The 8225-nt window shown below is 52.5% G+C and overlaps 1 long non-coding RNA gene across 1 annotated transcript; it reads right to left on the minus strand.

Moving 5' to 3' along the window:
* Positions 1-607: 607 nt before the first annotated feature.
* Positions 608-5730, minus strand: LOC144241251 (uncharacterized). The gene is made up of 5 exons (XR_013337997.1): positions 5625-5730; positions 5270-5343; positions 3624-3674; positions 2778-2959; positions 608-806 (listed from the first exon to the last, which is right to left on the minus strand). It is a non-coding gene; the product is annotated as an uncharacterized LOC144241251 (long non-coding RNA).
* Positions 5731-8225: the final 2495 nt, after the last annotated feature.

Here is an 8225-nt window from a genome sequence, read left to right on the forward strand (position 1 = left end):
TTCCCTTGCCCTCCTTGGCACTGTCTGGCCTGGAGGCCACAAGCACAGAAGCAGGTGGAGTGACAGCCCGAGGACAGACTCGTGTCAGGAGACTTAGAGGCTGGCTGCTTCCGCCAACCTCTGGTGGGGGACCCTGGGCAGGGGAGGTCCCTTCTCTCGTGGGTCCCCACCTGCACGGCTCTTGACCTTGTGTTAACAGAAGGCACCAGACCAAAGGGCTCTGCTGAGAGGGTCTGGGCTGCACCTGCCGGATGGGTGGAGGCAGAGAGTCTCAGAAGGCAGACAGCCCAGGGTGTACATCCTAGCCCTGCCTCTCACCAGCTGTGTGATCTCGGGCAGGCCACTTACCTTCTCTGAACAACAGATTCCTCATCTCCAAGATAGAATGTGTTTGACAGCACTTGGCCCTTGCTAAGAGAACCCTTATTTGTCCTAGAGGTGTGCCTGTACCAGATAGTCCCTGGACCAGCTCATCTCTATCAAAGTGAACACAGAAATTAAGGGTTGAAAACTTGTAGTGCAATTTGATGGAGTAATTGTATGTCTTGAAATCTCAGAATAAAAACAAAGGGCTGGTATTTTTTTTTCATTTTATTTTTCTAGTAATTCATTTTTCCTTGTATTTTACAAAAGTATTGGTCTGTGATAGATTAGAAATTTTTAAAAAGTGGTCCTTCTCCACAGATGGTTTGAGAAGCATTGCTTTAGGGCCATTTGTAAAATGGATATTGTAGCAATCTTGCCGAAATATTTACATAGTTCTAGGATATGGGTTCCAGGACCTTCCACTTCTGTTCCTCCCAAGCCTGTAGGATAAAAGACCAAATCTCTTAGCCTGGCTTTCAAGGCCTCTCTCACTAACGTCCCCAGACTCCCTTCCCCTCTCCCCTGCTTCTCCGTGACGTAAGCTTGTGATACGGCCGTGTTCTCTCTTCCCCCAACCTCCCATGCCCTCTCGCTCCTCCTTGCCTCTTCCTGTGCTTCTCCTTCCATCAGGAATGCCTTTTCACGCCCTATAACTGGCAAATTCTTCTTCATCCTTTAAAGCTCAGGCCAAAGGTCACCACTCTTGGGAAGCCTCTCCCAGTGCCTCCCTGCACCTGCTGGAGGCGGGGTGAGCTGCCCCCTGCTCTGTGCTCTACGGGGCAGCCTGCTGTGAGGAGGCAGGTGGCGCAACAGTTATGAACTTCATGCAAGCTCAAGAGTCAGAACGGCATGGGTTTTGGACCTGACTTTGCCAGCCGTGTGATCCTGGGCTGGTGACTCTGTACCATTGAGCCTCATTTTTCCCATCTGTATAGTGGGATCTGCTGTGAGGAGTGGAGATGTTGGGGGAAAGGTTCCCAGCACCATGACCCATGGTAGAGCGGCTGTTGATAGCAGTACTTCCCTGGTTGATACCGTCCCAGGTTTTTGCTGTTGTTGTTTTGTCTCCCTACAGACCGGTTGCTCCTTGACAGCAGGGGCACTTGAGTGTGTCTGATGTACCTGGCTGTTTCCTGTGCCCCGTGTGGGGCTTTGGCACAGAGGGTGTGTTTTGGATAAGGGTCTCCAGCTACTGACCGCTCTGTGATGCTACTGGCTTGGCTCCTTTGTCAGTGAAATAGTGATTAACCAGCTCAGTGGAAGAATTTTTTTAAAAAATCCTTAATTTTTTTAATTAATTAATTAATTAATTAATTTTTGCCAATTTCCATGCTGTATAAACACCCATCAAGGCCAGTTTCAAGTTACCAAAATTTAACAACCAGCTTACAAAGTTCTTGAATATTTTTATAGTCTGCACTTGTGAGCCACCCAGCTCCAGCACTTGGCTCTAGCATCCAGCTCCATCACGCCTCTGGGTGTGACTGCTCTGGGGCCCGTAGTTGAAAGACAGGATGCCTCCCGTCCCCTCCTCCCAGCCAACCCATTGAGGGCCACCCAGGGAAGGGCCATAGGTCACCAGGCTCCACAGGGAGGTCCCCACTCATCCCCTCCCCCAAGCCTCCAGCCCCTTTGTTCTCTGTGAAATCACCCATCCGTCTTCTCCTTCCATACGAAGAACAGCATCTGGGCCAACTGGGTCCAGATGATCCATCTGTGACTCTTGGAGGCCTGGGCAAAGGGGGCTCTGCCTGTCTACCCAGCAGGGGGCCTCTGCAATGAAGCTGCCCCCACAGCTGTTGCAGGCTGATGAAGCTCACCTGGGTCACCTTGTCCCTTGGTCACAGTGGGGAGTGAAGAAAGCTGGTGCACAACCTCCTCTTACCTCTCCCCCGCTCCCCTTTCCTCTGGTTGTGCCCCGCCTCCAGGTCTTTGCCTGTGCAGGTCCCTCCATTTGGAAGGTCCTCTCCCTCCCTCCACACTTTCCGCCTCCTTCAACGCCCAGCTGCAGCATTACTTCAAGAAGTCACTCACCGGCAGAAGGCTCCAGGCCCCTCTGCAGGTGCTGCTGATGCCCATCTACTGTGCCCCCTCACCAGCTGTTTACCCAGTGGCCGGCCCCTCCCCTGCAGCTGAGGTTCCCGTAGGGATGCCTGTTTAAGATGCAAACTCCTGGCAACACCTCTGAGCTTTCCTAGCTACTGGCAGCGCCAGCAATCTGTGCCCCAGGACATTTGGATGTAGAAGACTGAGAACCTGACTTTGAGAAGGCTTGTCCTAACTGGCCCAGACTGTGGCTGATTCACACTGAGCCCTCTAACCCCTCTAATGCCCAATAGGCCTCCGTTAGATGAAATCCAGTGTCTGCTTCTGAGGTCACCCAGTCTGGGGGCCCATCCCGGGGGGCTCACCTAAGGGGTGCTCTGTACTCCTCCCCTGGGGGGCTGAGCACCACGACCGCGCCTCCTTTCTCTGACCAGTGTTGCTCGGGCTTCAGTCTCCTTACTTGTGAAAGTGGCAGAGATAATATCAGCCTCTTAGGATAACTGTGACAGTTCAATGAGATGATGCTCATAGGGCCGTTAGCATGTGCCTGGAACAGAGGAGTGCTCAGAAATGGTCAGCACTTAGAGTAGAATCTGGATTTAAGGCTGTGGGAGCTGACTGCTGCCCACCTTGCCCACCTCTGTCTGAAGCACTCTCCCCTGTACCCATCGGCCTTCTCTTTGCCTTCTCTTTGCCTTGCCAAGGATCGGCCAAGCTCGTTTGCCAGCTCAGGGTGCTTTGGGCTGAACTGTCTACCCCCAACCTCAACTCATAGGTTGAAGCCCCCCATTGTGGTTGTGTGTGGAGGTAGGGCTTTTAGGAGGTAAGGATGGTTAAGTGAAGTCAAGAGTGTGGGGTCCTAATCCGACAGGATTGGTGGCCTTATTAGAAGAGGAAAGAGGGGCACCTGGGTGGCTCAGTCAGTTAAGTGTCCAACTCTTGACTTCAACTCAGGTCATGATCTCACAGTTTCGTGGGTTCAAAGCTCCATGTCGGGCTCTCTGTTGCCAGTGCAGAGCCCACTTTGGATTTTCCGTCCGCCCCCTCTCTGCCTTTCCCCTGCTCTCTCTCTCTCTCAAAAATAAATGAAACATTTTTTTAAAAAAAAATAAGAAGAGGAAAGAAAGAGATCACTCACAGGTGCTGTGGAAAGGCTGTGAAGACACAGCAAAAAAGACTGGCCGTCAGCAGGCCAGGAAGAGAGCACTCACCAGGAACTGAATTGGCGGGCACCTTGATCTTGGACTTCCCAGCCTTCAGACCTGTGAAAAAAAAATAATAAATTTCCGTTTAAGCCACCCAGTCTGGAGTGTTCTGTGACGGCAGCCTGAGCTGACTAATGTACATGCTGTGCCCTCTACTTGGAATGATTTTCCCCGATCTCACGGTGGCTCCTTATGTCACTCAGATTTCAGCCGAAATGACCTGCCAGTGAGGACCTTCTTTTTTTTTTCTGTTAGTTTGTTTATCTTCTGTTTCTACCTCACCAGAACTCTCCATAACAGCTGGAATCTTGTGTCTCCTGCTTAATTAACCCCCTGAGCCTTGACCGTAGGTGGTGTCCTGGGAGCTGAATAAATATGTGTTAGAATGTTACTAAATGCCCAGGATCTGACCACCCATCCTTAAAGGCTGGTGGTCCAAGCCACCGCCATCCGTCTCCTGGGTTATTGCAATAGCCCTCGGTTTGTTTTCCTGCTTCCTACAGCCTATGCTCAACCCACCAGGAGCCACTTGGAAACCTAAATCTGATCATGTCACTCCTGTACTGAAAACCCTTCCTTGGCTCGCCCTTTCTCTCAGATCAAAGCCCCAGTCCCTAAAATGTTTCCTAGGGCCTTGCACAACTGGCCCCTCACCCCTCCACTCCAGCCGCATGGGTCTCTTTGCTGTCCCTCGGGTACATTAGGCACGTCCCTAAACCAGGGCCTTCGTACATTCTGTTCCCTCTCCCTGTAACACCCTTCCCTCTGAAGTCTGAGTGGCTCCTTCCTTCTCATTCTTCAAGTCGTTGCTCAAACACCATCTTCTTAACAAAGCCTTCTGTGAACGTTTGTTCAGAATGCCAGCCTCTCCTCCCTCCAAGGCTGTCTTCTGGGAGCACAGCCACAGAGCCCCGACTCAGGACCCTGTGCTCAGAAGGGCCCCACACTTTGCATTTTATGCTCCACCATCATGGTCTTGAAGTTCTTAATAGTTTTATCTTTGAATCTGTGTTTTGAAGTGAGGTCTGATGGGACAAGTTGGGAATGCGCCAGGAACTTGGCCTCAGCTCACATGTGCCACCTGGTCCCCTGCCCATTAGCACTTCCGGCCCCGTTCAGCCTCCCCTCTCTGGCCCCACTCGATCACCGTGGCTGTCTTTGGGGCCGGGCAGGACCCTGATCACAGACACAGGACGGGGGAGGGGAGGTCAGGTGCACACGCCCCAGAGCATCTTGGAGCAAGGCATCCACTTGGAGCACCGCCATCCCTAGCCTGCACTCACAGCATCAGGGTGTGTCTGGTAGGTGACTGGCCGGAGGCCACATCTCAGTGGGTGCAAGATCCTGACGCAGGTCCTGGGCGCACCCTAGAAGGGAAGCTTAAAGACCTGTGGGGGCTGCCTATCTGCCAAGGGTTGGAAGAGGGGACCCGTACGAACGAGAGGTCTGGTTTGAGTCCCATAGGCCCCCACCCTCACCTGCGTGCTACCCATCAGTCATGCATCTGGCGGGAGGGACAGTTTGGGAGGGGGAACTTGGCAACTGTCAGGCTCTGGAGAGGGGGTGTGTCCCCAATGGTGGGGCAGGGCCCCTGGGAACCCAAGGGCGTTTTTACCCTAAGGGTATTTCTGTTCCCAGGAGAGTTCACTTACTCTCTGGCTGGGTGGATCAGCTCTTCCTCTTTCCAATCTTTCTGTTTGGCCTCTTCTGGCAGGCTTGGGGCACCCTTGGGGACAAGCCATGAAATACAAATTGTGTAATTTCTGTGACTCCACGTCTGAGTTAAATGCTCTGATAGTTTCATTTCAAAGCCGGCATTGTTCTATGCTAATAATTTAAGTTTAAAATTTTTCTTTCCTTAGAATGACATGCTAATAATATAAGTTTAAAATTTTTCTTTCCTTAGAATGACATTAAACAGCACATAAAAGCAGTAACAAGTTGAGAGACCGAGAGAGAGAGAGAGAGAGAGGAAACTACAGAAAGAAGGCAAAATTTCCTGTGTACCTTTAACAACTCCTTTTTTCTGCCTTTGGAAAGGGGCCTCACGTTTTCATTTTGCACTGGGCTCTGCAGTCTATGAGGTCGGTCTCATCTCCATCACTCCTGGTCTCGGCACTAGAGAATTGCCTTATTTCTTGTGGTTGTCTTTTATGGTCTGCTTCCCCCACTAGCAGGTTGGGGCCCCGGAAGATGGGTTTGTTTGTTTTTTTTCTGTTTGTTCATGGCTGTATCCCTAGGGTACAAAGTACGCGTACACTGTAGGTGCTCCGTAAATGTTCAGGGAATGTTGAAAGAAAGGATGTTACCTGGGAAGATTTGAGGCCCATCGGGGTTTCCTTCCTCCCCTGGCTGTCTAGGCTCCAGGCCCCTCCCCAAGGCCATTTTGTCTCTTTTGGCTTAGACAATTCACTGAACTTCGTGGTTCCTACATTTCCTTTTCAGACCTCAGTGCTTCAGCCTCATCTCCCTCCAGCCCTAGGACGTCAGAGTGAATCATGACCGCTCCGCAGCCTTCAAGGAGCCCGCCAGGTGCCTGGACCGCAGGCTTCTCTCCTTCCTGGAATTCCTTAGGTCATTTCCATCCATTGTCTTTGGCTACAGCTTCTTGAGTTAATCTTTCCACCTGGGGAGGGTTCCCTTGCTGGTTTCCCCATCTGCTTCCAGATTCAATTCCTTTTTGGCTCCAAATCCCTTCTTGGGGTTTCCATGGCCTTTCCGGCTCTAACGGCCTGGGTGACCTTGGGCAAGCCCCTCACTCTCCTCTGGGGAGGCCCTGGTGAAACCTTCCCCAGGGGAAGGCCGACAGGGGTAAGTAAGAGTCTCTTAGAAACACAGTGGCAGATAGAACTGAGGTCATTTCTGTTGCTTTTGAGTATCTGTCAGCACTGAACCTGGATGCTGAGTGGCCCCAATCTTTCCCCTCCCCCTTCTGGTTACACAAGAAACCGTCCTCATTCGTTGCTGCTGGGAGCATCCCTGGCCCTTCGGTCATCCCGCAAAGTGCAATGGGACAGAGCCGGTCGTGTGGGAGTCCCGGACTCTGCTCCCCCTTCCTCCTGAAGAGGATTCTGGTTGTAACTGCGCGGCCAGCCTCTCCCCTTCCCGGCTTTTACGAGTAAGGCCACACTGCTCTTCACTGGGGCAGACACCCCAACACAAAGCAGCATGAGGCATATAGAAGCGTCCTGTTCTCGGCTCTCACATGGGAGGCCCTGGCCATTCAGAGACCCTTCCGCGGTATGACCCTTCCCTCCCATAAGATCTACTGTCCCCTTTCGGGGCTGTCGCCAGGGCTGGCTGCAGCCAAACAGGGGGGATAAAGAAGACACCCGGTGACTTAAGACCTAGGCCCGAAAGTGGCTTCCCTTGCTCGCATTCACATTCCGACAGCGGGGACTTAGTCCCGTGGCCACTCCTGCGCGGGAGGCCGGGAACTGTCTGGCCGAGCAGCCCGCGGGCCGGGGAGGAAGAAGGCGACGGGGTCTGGAGGACAACGGGCTGACCTGCCACACCTCCCCTCTCTCTGGAAGGTAACTCTGGCCCTTGGACAATCTAGTTTCCAGGTTTTGTATCACAGAAGCAAGGAAATCGGTGGAGAGGGGCTGAAATGGAAAAGAGAGGAAAAGGGACGGAGCCAAAGAGGGAAGTGGATTTTAAGGGTATTAGAGGGACACAAGTCACAGCTGGAATTATTTTTAAATTACTTTTGCTTAATGGTCTGTGTCGTATGAAGGGCTCTGGCCTTGTGGCACTGAGCCTGGGCCCCCAGGGGTCCCCGGAAATGTGGGTTACGCATGCACAGCGCACTTGCAAGTTACCAGGCCCTGTGCTGAGGCCGAGGCCGCAGGACACAGTCTCTGCCCTCCAGGAATCCACAGTCCAGTGGGGAAGACAGACGTGGGATTAGAGGCAAGTCCAAGCTGCTGAAAAGACGTGGAGGGAATTAACTTGGCCTTGGCAGGGTGGGGGAGGGGGCGGGCAAGCAAGGCCATACAGGGGACATATGCCCTAGATTCAGCTCGGCCTGGGCCAAATACTCAGGTGTCTAACATACTGTACTTGAGCCGTAGAAAGTAAAGGGAAGATTAAGTAAAGATTCGAGAAACTCGGGTCCTGGCCCTGCTGTTGTGTCCCGGGGCAAGTGCCTTCCCTCTCACGTCACCTTTTCTTCGTGCTGCCTGCAGGGCCATTGCTAGCACATTCCATTCTCTAGTGGGAAGTACTGAAAGGCTCTGTCACCAGCAGATAAAACACATCATCCCTTTTCCAGGGTGACGCAGGCCCCACACTCAGGCACATAGAGTGGAGACAAATGGATTTCAGCCACACTTACCCCTTGGCATCACACCCTTGCTCAATACACACCCCACACAGCTATGTTTAGGCAACAGCCTTGCAGATCAGCTCCTGGGAGGTGCTGTGGGATCCCAAGGGGGTAACTGCTATGAAAATTACTCAGAACCCCAATAATCCCTGGAACATCCTTTTCACAAGCAGGTTTTCCTTCTCCTGTGTTCTGCAACAGGTGTGGGGCTAGCGTGGGGCAAGTGAGGTGCCTCGGACGCATAGTTAAGGAGACACTCACCGTCGGGGCGACCATAGATG

The sequence above is a fragment of the Crocuta crocuta genome, unplaced genomic scaffold, assembly GCF_008692635.1.
Source record: "Crocuta crocuta isolate KB4526 unplaced genomic scaffold, BGI_CrCroc_1.0 scaffold127, whole genome shotgun sequence".
NCBI lineage: Eukaryota > Metazoa > Chordata > Mammalia > Carnivora > Hyaenidae > Crocuta > Crocuta crocuta.